Raw genomic sequence first — 13,173 nt, 5'->3', positions numbered from 1 at the left:
CCCAAGATCGCAAAGCTAACCAGAAGCTCAGTCAGGATGATATTGGTGTCTCGCACTGGGCTGAAAAGAGCTATCAAATATTCAAGAATTTGGTGAGGTAGTAGTAAAACCGCTAGTAATTTGAAATCTAACACGGTAGGAATATTTACATAGAAACTGAGAAATGTGCAAAGCAAGGTGTTTGCTGTTGTTTTCAGAAAGCCGGTTTACCAGCCAATTACAATCCCAGACTCACAGTCCCTAATCGTGTTCTTTCAACTACAGAATCGTCATTCCGTTAGTCCCCTTCACTGTGCATCTCTGGTTTAAACATCTAGCTCCGATACTCTAAATGCTTCTTTTGTGACATCCCAAAGCATCTCTGATTATCTCAAGAGTTATTATAAAACTCCTCAAACACTCACCAACCAACATTAATTGTAATTAGCTTTCATTATTATATATAGACATACGGCACTGGTTTCAGTGTCCTCGTGTGATCCCTTAGGATCCCTCATGTTGGAACAGCTACGATCCTCATGTTATCACTTCCCCAGATACCCTGTCCTCAGGCCTGATGCCTGCTCTGCATTTCAACCATCCACCAGCATCGGAGGCCTGGTCGCCTGCTAATTTCTGTGAATTTCCTTCCCCAGTCCCTGTCTTCTTTCCCAAATGCCAGACCACTGATGAGGATCGTACTCCAAACAGGAGTGACTACGCTGGTTCGACATTTGTCTACAAAACTATCATGACCGCTAATAATGCTGCTAATCTCTACTCACCAGATTAACGCTGATGAATGTGAACACCCACCTAGATGCACATCAGATGGATCCCTGAGCCTTGTGACTTAACGACTGCTTGCTCTTGCCAGGGACAGCTCAGCAGCTGAGGCGTGATCCCATTCCTTTACTGAAAGTAAAAATTTAGAAAACAAACTGAGAAGCCCTATGTCAATAGGTTAACAGTATTTATTTGTCTGGGTAACAGAATCATGGATGATTTTTTTTCTCTTTTTGCTTATCCATATTTTCTAACTTTTCTACAATAAACATATGTTATTTTAAAAGACAAAAATCAACGAACATGATTTTTAATCAATACTGTATCCAAATGTATCCCGGTCACATCTATAAATAATTATGCACCCAAGTTGTGAAAATGGGGCAGTGACGCCCCAAAGCATCCAAGATTGGTTAACCATGCCTTCTGGAGAGATGATTCTGGAAATCATTCATTCAGTAAGCAAGTGTTTATTCAACATCCACTATATGCCCAACATTGTCACATAAATAAGGGATATAAAGATAAAGAACATATAATCCCTGCCCTGAAGAAGCTTTCAGTGTAGTGGAGCAGTAGACGTTCCACTACACAGTCAAAATGCAAGGCAGCCATTATTCTGATGGATCTACCCCTGACTGTTCGAATGGAAGGAAGTACAAAGGAAGGTGACAAATTAGAAGTGAGGAGATGTTCTATTGGAGGTTATTTCATAAAGCAAGCAGGACAGATGAATGCCCCAACTAGAGCAGCCGCAGAGAGGTTGGAAGGGAGGAGAGAGATAAAATATATGTACGTTAATATGTACATATAAAATATACTCACATATGTAATAGGTGTGTATGTTTATAAAATACAGTCAACATGAAGTGATACCCTGTTGAATATAGAAAATGAAGAAGGAGGAGACGTGAAGGACAATTCAAAGCTTTTAGGCTGTAGAGAGGGGACCGCACTGACCTTTTTGGATAATAATCTTAAAAGAGGAGCCCGTTTGGTGGGGGAGACGATGCCTTCAGTGTGGGACATGCTGATTGCGAGCGGCCTGTGGACAGAGGTAAGCGTGTGTAACCGGCAGTTGGCTGTAAGAGTCTAGAGCTCAAGAGAGAAGTCCGAGGAGAGAGCGGGGGTGAGTGAAGCCACATTGCCTAAGAAAAGCTTAGGATTCGAACACAGGTCCTAGGAAGGAGCTCTGAGGAACACCAGCATTGAAGAGCTGGATACAGAGAGGGGGACCCATGAAGATAACAGGAGGGGCCGGAAAGTAGGCAGAGAGCCGAGAGATGGTGGTGTCCCCAGCACCCAGGGGAGCGGGGTGGCTTCAAAAACTGGGAGTGTGATCAACATTGCCAAGCTTGGGAGAAAGACTGAGAAAGGCAACAAGTCAAAGTGTTTTCCGCATCACTGGGCGTAACTGCTAGGAGGTCTGATGGTCACGACATGGACAATTTCAGGGGAACCGTTGTCAAGGGAGCAAGAAAGGAGACACGGAAATCACTCAGAGAATTTAAAGTAAGGAGAACGAACGTGAAAGTAATCTTTCTAGAAGCTTGAGTATGAAAAAAAGGGGGTGAGAGCTGGGGCTATTATGAGGCACTCGGCTTGGAAGAACTGATTTAGAGGGACCAAGACGAATGAGAGCCACATGCTAACTACATGGAGATACAGAAAACAAACACAATGACTGAAGGAACAAACCTCCTAAGAGGCCGGTCACATGGGCCAGATTAAGCCTCGCTAAGAGGAAGATCACCCGCCTCTCATAGAAAGGAATAAAGTGAAGATGGATAAGGATGGAGACAAGTGTGTACACAAAGGGACTAGATACTGAGATTTCTCCGTGGACTGGACTGCCCACCCCTACTGGTTAGAGGTCAGGGTGAGCATCAGTAAGGGGCCTGAGAAACGCTATAAAGGTTTGAGTTGGCCAGCACGGAAAATGGCAGTGGGCTTTAACTAGGAACGCGTGCTCGGAGTAGCCAGTGGGCTGGACACACAGCTGCTGTCGGACACCTAGACGGACTGGGAAGTCCGTGGGCTGTTGGCCATCTGTGCTTTGTTCCATGCTATACCCACGGCACTTGGCACAGTGTCCAACATATGACAAGAGCTCAATAAAGATTTTATTTACAAACAAATAGGCACCTTAAATTCATAGCAGCAACAGCCTCACCGTATGACTATACCCAGGAGTTTTCAAATGGTAAATATAGAGTTAAACTTGGACAGGGAGTTTCTAGAGAAAATATAAAAGAATGCTACTGCAGTGAGTTATGGGGACAGACTGGTGACTGACCAAAGCGATGCCATGTGGGACATAAACGAGACAAAAACAGACCCAAATTATCTGCAAACCTTGTTAAACCGAGGTCCCTACATATACCTAAAAGACACACTCCGATAGGTCAGTGAAGGAAAAACATTAATTTTTTAAATTAAAAACCTTAGTCAAAGTGGGAATGGCTAGATCATATCCACATCCGCATATGCAGCAACATCTGATACATCGAGGCTCTTTTCAGTCAGCAATCACTCATATCTCTGACTCCAAGAATGAGCCAAGGGATGGAAAGCTCAGCGCAGAGCAAACTCTAGACTCCGGCGAAGCCGCCACTTGGAGCCAGCCTTGGAGAGACGGACTTGTAGCCTCAGCCAGTGACTGGCCACCAAGGCTTTGACGCCTTCCCTCAGGTGAGCTGGGTGTCAGACGAGATGCAGAGCGGCATGTGCCACTCGGCAGCCCAGTTATCAGGAAGGACGAGTGCCAGGGAAAGATGGCCTGAATGCCAGAGGCAATTAGCCCAGCACAGGCACCATAAGCTACCAGTGCCACTTCTGGAGCTGTTACTAATAGCACAACCCTAGCAGTGAAGGTTTAGGCATGACGCAGCTTCCCTACGGGACTCAGGCGTCCTGTGTGTGAGCCCTGACAAATGAGCTCCTTTAAATGTGACCTACCTGGCTGCTTGCAAACCTGCCCTCCCTGACCCACCTCTGCTGCCAAGAGCCAGGGAAGCAACATATGGCTCAAGAAGAACGACTCCATTCTTCCTTATCAGCCCTGGACTGGCAGAGGTGGCCCCATCTCTACTGTCTTCACCTTCCTATTTTTTGATGCCCCCTGGACCAGGATGGGTGAGGTAGTAGATGGATGCAGCTGTGACTACTGACCTCACATCAAGCTCCAACAGGCAGAGGTGACTCACACACCCACTAAATGAAATAAAGGGCTCTAATGTGCTTGGAATTTTCTCTAAAGTCGCAAGGGCAAGAGGGCATAAATTCCCCCCAGAAAAGCAGTACCACTTGGTGGCCCTGGAACAAGGCTACCTGGGTGTCAATCTCAGCTCCATTATCTGCTGCCCGCGTGAACTCAGGCAAGTTATTCTATATCTTCTTTTCTTGACCTGTAAGATGGGGATAATAACACAACCTACTTCATGGAGTTATTATAAGAGTATAATTAAGTTAAAACCCTACAAAGTACCTGGCATATAGTAAATGCTCAATAAATGTCAACTATTATCCTTTCCCTAAAAAATGCCATGAAGTACCTAGGAAGTAATCTGCACAAGTCACTAGAAAGAGATTGATTGAGTGCCCATTACCGCTGTGAAAATCCACAGCTCCTTGACACTCAAACCAGTTTCCCCACTGAGCCATGAGATCAGGGGAATACAGAGAATCTATGTCACACAACTACACAGGGAAGAAAAAGAATGGATTAAGGTAAGCACATTGGAATTAGAAACTTCAAGAAGGTGCAGCTCGGCGCTTCCCATGCCGGAGTACCTGTGACCCACACTTCCCACGCTGACATACTTGTAACCAATGCTTCTCACACTGGTGTACCTGTAGCCCCAGAGACAATCAGGATGCTTCAGGATAAGCACCAATTGTATCATTCAAACTATGGTAAAATATGTTTTACTTTTAAACAAACTCAAACATTATATTATTAAATATTATGGAATAAAATCCAAATTTGTATCAATTTGACAATGAAGCACGAGATGTCGAAGAAATTTCATACTTGCAATGGGACAGATACACACACAGAGACACACACACACACACACGCACACCCTGCTCCTCCAGGAGTCACTCCCTGCTACTGGTGGGACTATCTGACAGACACATTCTGAACAAGAGCAGACATTCACACATACAACTGGTGAGCTGGAAAGAGTCCATCCCATCCCTGCAGGTGACATGGTGCCTCAGCCAGGAAGACAGGACAAGGACCCCCTCACACACAGCTCTCCGAGTTCTCTACTGCTAGATAAAAATTCTCCATTACATAAGACTCTCAGGGTACCCAGGAGTCCAGTGACTCTCCTGGTTTACCTGGCACAGGACTCGTTTCTTCTCTGGTGAAGGTAGGTCCTCATGCTCCTTATAAAAATGCACCTCAATATTTTAAAGTCAGGACACTTTTCTTGGTGTATAACACACACGTGTGACTCAAACTCTCATCTGAACACGGAGCTCAGGTTTTATGGTCAGAATTGGGTTGCAGTCTTCAGTGCCTCCACTGACCAGCTGTGAAACCTCAAGCAAGTCACTTAACCTCTCAGACTAAGTGTCCTCATTTGTTAAATAATTGTATAATAATCGATATCTTCACAAGGTGGTTGTCCTGTTCGTGGCATATAGTAGGTGCTCAACTAATATTTGATGAATAGGTGAATGCATGATGTAGGAAAAGCACTTAGCACAGTTCCTGCATGTAATAAGTGTTCAACAAATGATGGACGTCTGCATTGCTGTTTAAAAGAACATAGCAGGAGAGCTGCTTTCTAGGCTGTTCAGGGTGTATGTTCTTGTGTAGCTTTTATCATAGCAGCTCATATTTAATTTTTATCTTAGCTATTCTTTATTATGGGCTTAGAATCTAACCTGAGGTTATTGTTTTTAATTTCTATTCTAGCCTCTCTCTCATCATAATAATAATCCATTGCATTCATAACTTGTCTTCCCCAGAGATGCCCATCCTTGGCTCATTGGTTTCATTACCCAGTGGCATCAGTAGAGAATTTGTCCATCTGGGGGCAATCAAAGCGAGACCAGAAAGGGTAAGAGATTTCACCAAACTCACACAGTGTTAGCATCAGTCCTCAAGCAGGGGAAAATCAACCACAGGACTTCGATTCAAAGCTTTGTTCAGAAAAGCATAATGGTTTGTAATAGCCATGTGATCTGTCTAATGCAAAAATGCGACTATTTAAAAAATCCATTCCGTGTGAATACAATGATTACAATCTTCAAAACTCAGTGTAAAAAGGTTTATTTGACCTGATATATATGTATATGGCATAAGAATAAGATTAATTTCTATATTTTCCTCATTTGTTAGTCAGTAAAGGCACACACCACGTTGCTGTTCTACTGCTCAGCCCGCTTGTTCCACATGTAGAAGTAGCCCGTGCATGTGCACACACGCACTGTGGTGGCTCTCACATTCCCCATTGTCCCCATCTGGAAGAAGTGACTGCAGATACAGTTCCCATGCCCGGGAGTGCTGTTCTAATGCTGCGTTCAGCACGTCAGGGCAGTTTGCACAGGAGGCACTTAAGATGCCAAAACAACAACGTTCAAACTGCAGTTCCTGGAGGACACTGAAGAGCATGACGAGATGATAAAGAATCTTCTTTTCTAAGCATAAATATCTGCAGTCATCACAAGGGACATGGCCAAAGTTCATTAGCTTTTGAAAGCATTCCATAAACGAATGTTATAGATTCTCTGCGGGCTGAGTAAATACTTACTGCCTTTCCCAACATTGCTTCTGTGATGTAATTTCCACGCGAGCTTCCTAAGAATATTTCCTTGTTCATTAGGAGGCAATACTTTCCATGCTTTGTGACATTGACACTATGACCCTACATCCCACTGTTGATCCAAATATCATTCGCCGAATGAATGATGTCACTAAATGAATCTGACTGGGGAATATATAGCCTTATTCCTGTAGTTTAAAAAAAAATTATTTATTTTATTCGACGCATATTCTAGACAAATATTAATTCATTGTTCATTGATACAAATATTTTCTCCTATATGAGCTGACTCTGCATAGTTTCTCTAATAAAGCTGCTAAGCCCCAGGGGTAAGAAACTCAAAACAGTCCTTTCACTTATTTAATCACCAAGAAATGATGACAAACTGAGTAATTCATGTATTTATCAAATGCACACTAGGTGCCAAGCATCTTTTAAATGCTGCCCGCAGGCCACTCTAAGTGACCAAGGTGCACTTGTTCCCTACCTAACTCCCAGTGCGACAGCGACAGGAGGCAGAGCCTTTGGGAGGTGATTAGGGCCTGAGGGCAGAGTCCTCATGAATGGGATTTGTGCCCTTATAAAAGAGGCCGCAGAGAGTCTCCTCATTCTTTCCGCCATGCGAGGAGATGGCTGTCCGTGAAACTCATAAATGGAGCCTCACCAGACACAGAATCTCCGGCACCTTGATCTTAAGACTTCTCAGTCTCCAAAACTGTGAGAAATAAGTGTCTACTGCTTTTAAGCCAGCCAGTCTGTGGTGTTATGTCATCGCGGCTTGAACGGACTAAGGCAGAGATGGTGAGAGCGGCCCCCGGGGAGGCTGTCCTCGCTGCCTCAGCCAGCCAAGCAGAGTGACATAGCCCGGATCTTCTCAATACCTAGATCGTTGGCGCACAGTATGGCAAACGCGCGCTGTTTTTGTCTGCCCAGCAGCCCATCCTCTGGCTTCCGGCAATAAATCATCAGGTTTCCTATGATGAATTTCCCCATCCTCTCGCAGTTTACATAGCACGCCTGGGCCTGACCCCATCCCTCGCCGTAATAATGGACACAAAAGTCGTACCTGGACAGTGATTAATCTGGCAGTTGGCACATGTTTAGGGGCACGTCCAAGAGGTATGCTCCCAGAAGTTATGCTTGAACTGCTGGGAAAGAAGTGTGCTTCCCACTGGGTTGACTGACAGCTACAGGCAGCCATCAGTCATTTGACAATAGTTTCTTGAATAACTATGATGCGCTCGTGCTGCTGTAGGCATTAGGGGTCCAGAAACACATAATTCTATTTCTTAGGTTTTCCCCATCAACTTGAAAGGTAAATAAACTTGCCACTTTAATAAAATACGATAATTGTTGCATAGATTATTATGTGATCGGGGAAGGGCAGCCGACTCAGGCAAGGCTTCCTAGGAAAGAAAACAGCCACCGACCCTTGTTGGATGATTACGACTTAACCGGGTGAATTGGGGCACGGGGGTAGTTTCAGAAGAGGACGCAGGAAGCGCAAAAGCATGGAGAGGAGGTTCAGCTGGGCGGGCTCCAAGACCTGCGTATTCAATCAGTCTGGAGGGTAACACCCATCCAGGGGAGTGGAAGAAAGGAAGCCAGATGGCCACCTTTTTGGAGTTTTGCTGAAGACTACAAGACGCTTCTAAAAGATTCGAAGCAGGTAAGACACCATCAAGTCGGCATTTTAGAAAAGCACACAAGTCACAATGTAAAGAATGGCCAGACTGCAGGCGGGTGAGCCTTATGAAGCAGTTGCTACCGTCTGCCTTGCAAAAGTCAGTGCGAGCCAAACGAAAGCTCTGGTGAAGGTGGAAAGGTGAGCAGGTGGTGGGTGTCAGATCCAAGAGTGAACACAGAAGCGGAATAAGTGGGACGCAGAGGTTAACAGGATTTACACAGCTCTAGCCCGCTGATGGGAGACAGTGATGTCCCTGACCAAAACTGAAATGCATTCTACTGGAAGAAGAGATGTAAATTCTGGTCAGGCCACAGGAAGCTGAGTTGCCTGCAGGACAAAGTACGAGAGGTGTCTCTGTCAGGGAACAGAAATGCCTCAGAAAAGTCTACCAGGACTTACATTTGTGGTGGGTGGTGTTCCTTTGTTTATACATTGCTTCTTTCCTGAAGATTCATATGCACTTTCATTTGGGTATTCAATCAGCACGTGAGTCGTCATTAAAATGATAGACATGGATGAGATTGTCAAGAATACAGCTTTAAAAATAAGAAAACAGTAGCTCACGGTAAAAGGCAGAGAAAGAGAAATCGATGGAGAATGAGAGGGCAGTCGGAACAGCATCATGGAAGCCAGGGAAGGAGAGAGTGTCCGGAAGGAGGAAGAGGTAAAGAGAAGAGATATGGCAAGAGACAGGTATCTAAGAACTTGAAAGGGTCCCCTGGATTCCACGGGGTTGGTGGAAAGGTCAGAAAGGAATAGGACGGTAAGGAGGAGTCACAAATGGCTGTCCCTTGGCCAGTTGGCCAGTTGGTTGGTTGATTGACTGGTATAAAATGAGAGACACTCACACATGTCTACCTATGGTAGAAAGGTGGAAAGCCAGTTAGAGAGACTAGAGACAGGAGAATAAAGGAAACGGATGATGGATGTGGTCTCTCAGGAGGCCAAGGGGAAGGGAGTTCATAGCCCAAGGGAAGAGAATACTAAGGGTCAGGAAGTACACTCCCACCGCTGAGAAGGGAGGGAGGCAGTGAGGGTGTATGAATGCCCATGTGGGTAATTTTGGACAATTTAGACTAGGCCAGAATGATGGGCTTAAGGGGGCAGGGTATGCATACTAATTATATTAAAGAAATTGACTTTATCCATCATTCTATTAAAACATGTTAATGAGACTCCCACAATTTCCAAAGCCAAAAATGACTGAGCTGATGGAAATGAGTTTTAGAAAGCTAAGGACGCACGACACCGTCACCAACAGCGGCTAGTTTCTTTTTTTTCTTTTTTTGTATTTTCTACTCTCTTTGAAACCACAGCCTGGTTTATTTTTGATTGTTTAATTTCTTTCAAGCTGTAGCCCGTAGTCATATCTCTTTCAAGCAATTTCATTTTCCTTAGTGTCAGGCTTTTGTGTCTAGTAGCCCCTCAAAAGTCAGCAGTTGTTGGAAAGGCACTTGTTCCAATCAAAAACCATTTGAAAATAGAAACTCAGGTACGTAAGATGAGCCTATGTGGAACTGCTGCCTTTAAGACATCTTTCCCGAAAGCAGCCGCTGTGCCTAGCAGTATCACATTGTAAGTGGGCCCAGCCAGGAGGATGCTTCAAGTTTCCGTTACAGAAAATCGCAATCTGATAAAGTCTGGTTGGTGGCACGTGAGGTCCATTGCGTAAGGAAAGCCCCCGTTAGCAAACTGGATGTGGAGCAAACTCGATACTGTGTGAAGAGTTGTTCATCGAGGGCAAAGCTCACACCAGGTGAGGAATCAATTACTGGAGAGGTTGGCCTTTCCAACTCACTCACTGTATAGGACACAAACTGAAGCCAGAGTGCCATATGGTTCATTGGGATCAAGGCCAGGACCCAAATCCAGATCTCCCGACTCCCCACCCACTATTCATCCCTCTTCTCCTAACGTCTGTTTTCCCTGCTGGGCAGCAAACCCCCGGGACAGGGATCTCTTCTTAGGTACCTCCAGCATAGAGGTGACAATTACAAAGATCTGTTAGTAGGTTAACCACACTCGGGGTGGATCGCTGGTGGTCATTTGCGAGGTTTCATGCAGAGCCGAACGTCAGAATAAAAGGTCTCAACAGAAAGAAAAAAATCGCCAACCCACAAACACATGGTTTATGAACTCTGAAAATGCCAGAACTCCAGACATGACTTCCAAGGTGGAGACCTTGGGAACAGCAGCTGCAGAGCCACCTCTTGCTAAAGAGATCTGTGCCCGGCTTCATTACTCCTTGGGATGACAGGCACGCCCCTAGTCATCTACACAGCCTGAGAACAGAAGTTTCCACATTGCCTCTAAATTAGCTTTAACCTACTTGAATCCTCCTTAAAATATTTAACAGGCTCTTTCCTCTCCCCCAAACATAGTAACTGCAAAGCCTCCTTTCATCTTCCCATAAGCAAACCTGCCTAAAAGTTTTATGTAAATTGTGTGTCCTTTTACACACTGGCAATGCATTCCACCCCACAGGGGACAGCCCCTGGGAAGTATGCAGGCACGTCAAGGAGTTAGGGCTTAAAAGTGGCATCAGCCACAGTCGAAGTGTTTTTTGTTTGTTTGTTTGCTTTTTTCCAAACAAAACCCTGTGAGGCTCTTTGGTTTGCTGAAAACCATGTGCCGGTTTGATCCTTTCTACTCTGGTTGAGACCAAATGCTCCTCAAATGAATCTGCTCAAAGGGTTTGTAAAGGGAATTGTATTCCCTCTTAGCATTCTTCCGTTTGGGTTTGGTTTGGGTGAATTGGTTAATGGCAAAAATAAGTACTTACATCTTTTGCCCCTAAATCAGGAGTTGCTGCTGCTGCTTCTGTTCTATCCCGTCATGACAGCCTGCTGTTACTCACAGCTGGCAGACACTGTAAACTTGATGCCACGTCAGCCTCCCAGAACCTTTCCACTTCAGTAATAGTTTCCCAACGGAATGATTTTGTGTGTAGGTCCTGAGGCTGGAAACATGATCTGGCGACCATATTGAGAAGGTCTGAGTCAAAGAGGCACTACATGTGATTACAGAAAGAAACCACACACAATCCTTCCTGAGACTAAATAAGAATTCTAGGGAAAACTTAAAAAGCATATTGACTTTCTAAATAATCATGACACCAAGTTAGTAACTGTGATCCAAAAAAATCAGCATTAGAAATTGAAAATGTAAAATTTAGAAACTTAATCAGTATTATACATATTAGTTCATGAAAAAAAGATGAGGTTAGGATGGCAAAACACTGAAAAAGTAAATGTTCATTAATAGGAAAATGGTTGAAAAGATTATGAGACACTTATGTCATGAAATGTTAAGATATCTAATAACAAATAATAAATTACAGCTCTATCACTTGACCTAGAGGGGTTCCTGGGGCACATTACTAAGCAAAAAAAAAAAAAAAAAATTTAAGTATATTATCCTATTTGGGGTTGCTATGACATATTGCCAAGTGAAAAAGTATAATATTATCCCATACGCTATTATATATGCATATCAAATAATATCTGATTATATACAAGCATTTATTCATAGATAAAAGTGTATAAAAGATATATACCTGATAGTTAATACTTCCTTTATTTGAGTGAGAAACTATGCAAGGACAGTGGATGGGGGCTACACAATAAAAGGCTACACAATAAAACAGCATTTATTACATTCCATCCCAGAAAAAAATTATCTGTCTGTGAACGGTGTATGTGCTTAAATAGAGACGTATGTATAAGTGTACCAAAGTGTTAATTAGATATCTTAAGGGGGTGGGATTCCAGATGACCTCTATTTTATTCTCTATAATTTTATGTATATTCCAATATTTTTTCAAGGAAAAAAATTTATATAAATAGAAGAAACAATAAGCCTGTTTGCATTATGTAAAAATTGTTGGCAAGTGGTAACTTGCCTGAACTCTTGTGCTTTTGAGTCCCTCTGCTGAATCTTAAATAGATTTGGGTTGTTTCCTATGTGTTCCAAATACACTCAAGAATTCTAAAGATGTTCTTGTGCTTATCTGGAATGAACAAGCCATGCCAAAGAGAAATGTAGAACACTCTCCCAGCCCAGACTTCACACGGCCCTCCTCCCCTTTGAGATCGATGTCACAGGTGGGTCATATCTCCACCAGCTTCTGTGATGTGCAGTGCAGAGGGAGGGCCCAGAGCACGTGCACATAGAGATGCTGCTGACAGTGCTGTCTCAGATAATGCCTCTAGAGGTGACTCAGAAATCATTTGGGAAAATGCCAACCAAGGAAAAGAAGAAGGGAGTTGAAATTGACTGACCCATCCATGCCTTCCAGCAACAGAGCCAGAAACTGAGAATAAGCTCTGACTGATCAATAACCAAATAACTGACAGAAAAGGAAAAAAAAAACATTTTACATAATCAGAAATGAGAAAAGCACTATGTAGTCACTGGCCACATTTTCTGAATTAAAATGAAGTGAGATATATAAATGTACTTGGACATTCAATTACTTTAATTATAATGACAACACAGAGGGACAAATCATAGAAAATTCAATTTGTCCTGTCGCCATCAGGGCTATGTATCAAGCAGATATATGTATGAATCAGAAGGCCTATAGTGTATATATTTATTCGTTTACCCTGGAATGAGAAAGCTCTCAATTTTAAACTTAAATAGGGAAAAGATCTGATTTAGGTAAAAGTTTTCAATTAAAGAACTGTTTTAAAAATAGCTGTTAAAAAATAAATGTTGTTCTTTTACTTTCAACTACAAAAAGAATCCAAAGTACAGTTCAAAATGTTTTTATCCTAAAAGGATCTTTAATTCAATCCATCATTTTAGATAGATATAATTAGAGATTCGGAGAGGTTAAATAACTTGCCCAAGGTCACGCAGTAGAACTTAGGACTCTGGCTCTCAGAGATCACCCCACAACATCATGCTGTAAATATTAAAAATAGATCCTGGCTGACC

General features: G+C 43.3%; 1 protein-coding gene across 1 annotated transcript in view; it reads right to left on the bottom strand.

Moving 5' to 3' along the window:
* SEC16B (SEC16 homolog B, endoplasmic reticulum export factor) overlaps window positions 1-11,424 on the bottom strand; it is a 45,330-nt gene extending 33,906 nt beyond the window's left edge. Inside the window, exons 1-2 of the mRNA XM_039881406.1 lie at window positions 11,015-11,424; window positions 765-894 (exon numbers count right to left, since the gene is read on the bottom strand). The gene's annotated coding sequence lies outside the window, so the exon portion shown is untranslated. The remainder of the gene's footprint in view (window positions 1-764; window positions 895-11,014) is intronic.
* Window positions 11,425-13,173: the final 1,749 nt, after the last annotated feature.

The sequence above is a fragment of the Pteropus medius genome, unplaced genomic scaffold (genome assembly GCF_902729225.1).
Source record: "Pteropus medius unplaced genomic scaffold, Ma_sr-lr_union100, whole genome shotgun sequence".
Lineage (NCBI taxonomy): Eukaryota > Metazoa > Chordata > Mammalia > Chiroptera > Pteropodidae > Pteropus > Pteropus medius.
This window is presented reverse-complemented; position numbering and strand designations above follow the sequence as displayed.